We start from the raw sequence: 1938 nt of genomic DNA on the forward strand, positions 1-1938 counted from the left end.
AGGCCGAAAAGACTCTTTAGAATTTCGTCACCAATACCTTCCCCTTAACTCTACCTCTTAAATCTCAGAACGAGATTTCTTGTAGTGGAGGAGATTTGTAACACCCCGATAATTAAGCTATAGTAATCCCCTGCTAATAATGCCACGTCACCACGATTACTATGGCCGATCTTGCAATGGTTCAAAAACAATTCAATTTCAAATTTAAAATAGAGTCAAAATAATATTTCATCAAAGAGTAAAATAAAAATGTTCACATTAATCCATAAATTCCCCTGATAATTTATCATGTAGAAACCAACTTCATTTGGTTAACACAGTTAACCCCAGTAACCTTTAAACACGTTTGATATCATCTAGTTTGGCCATTTTAAATCCTAAAAGTAAATACGATTTCCAAATAATGTGAGACTTGTTGTGCGGCCTCAAAATATTACCTAGTATTTGGGTGTCAAGTTTCATGACTAAATAAATTCGTTTCCTAGGCGAAGTAGATAGAACGCAATATCAAAAAAGAAAAGAAAAGAGGAACAGAAAAGGAAATGGAAAAAACGAAAAGCTACATTGTGCACTTGTAGCCCAATGCTACAGTGCAGGTCCAAGCCCACCACGGCCTTTTTCTTCCTCCTATGTACAGAGAGGAGGCAGTGCTTGTGCGTGGCGTGCATCCAGGCCCGCCATGGCCTCCTCCGTCGCCGTCTCGATCATCCGCTCGTCCTGGAGATGCATAAGAGCCCTCCCGACCCCGTTGAAAAACCCTAGCCAACAAAATTCCCCTCGCTCGTCCTCTCCCTCTCGGTTTTGCTCGCTTCCGAGCCATCGTTGTCGCGCCATCGTTACCACCATGGCCACCGGCCTCCCCTCGCCGCTCGAAGATGTCCGGGGGCTCCTCGTGGTCGGATCCATCACCACGCCGAAGAGCTCGAGCTAGGATGCCCCGTAGCCTCGCCATCGTGCGCGTCTTCGCCCGCGGCCGCCGCATCACGCCGTCGTTTGCCACCCCAACGGGCCACCCCGGCGGCCTTGACCATGTCCACGAGCCTCCCCGTGAGCTTTTCTGCCGAATCCCCTACTTTCCCCCCTCGATCCGTGCCCCTACGTGTCGAACGCCACCATGGCCGGAGCTCCACTTCCGCGTACGCGTACGTGCTGTTGCGGCTGCTGCTCCCTGCTCCTGTAGCCTGCTGCTCCTTGCGTTGCCGTTGCTTTTGCTGCTTAACGCTGCTGCTGCTCCTTATAAGCTGATGCCGATGCGTGGTTGCTGCTGTCGCTAGATGCTGCCGCGCTTGGTCGTCGATGCCTCCGCCGCTGCCTGCTAGTGTCGTTGCTCATCGCGGCCTGTACCTGCGGGCCGCACCACCCGCGCCACGCTTGCCGCATCCTGGCCATACCACGGCCATGGCCATGTGCATGTGTGTGCTGGTGCGTGATGCACAACCACACAGTGCATGTGTGTGTTGTGTGCGTGTGTGTTCTGGGTATGTGAGGCCGCCCCTGTTCTGTTAGTTTAGGGTTAATTAGTTAGTTAGGATTGCTATTAGCAGATGACATGTGGACCCCATTAATTAGGTTAGTATTTATTTATTTGATTAGGTATAGCCAATGACATGTGGGATCCACTTCTACTATTCATGCCGGTCAAATGTTGACTGAGTCAACCCGGCCCCACTGGCCCCACTGTCATACACTGTGGCTAGAAAAGCACTAGGTGACAAAAGTTTTTCACTATTTATAATTCGAATTAAATAATTTCAGAATTTTTTTAAAATCTTTGAAATGTCATATAAAATAATTCATAACTCGGATGGAAAAACTTTGTACATGAAAGTTGCTCAGAACGACGAGACGAATCTGGATACGCAGCCCGTTCGTCCGCCACACATCTCTAGCATAGCAAACACGCAACTTTCCCCCTCCGGTTCATCTGTCCGAAAACGC

The sequence above is a fragment of the Triticum aestivum genome, chromosome 5A (genome assembly GCF_018294505.1).
Source record: "Triticum aestivum cultivar Chinese Spring chromosome 5A, IWGSC CS RefSeq v2.1, whole genome shotgun sequence".
NCBI lineage: Eukaryota > Viridiplantae > Streptophyta > Magnoliopsida > Poales > Poaceae > Triticum > Triticum aestivum.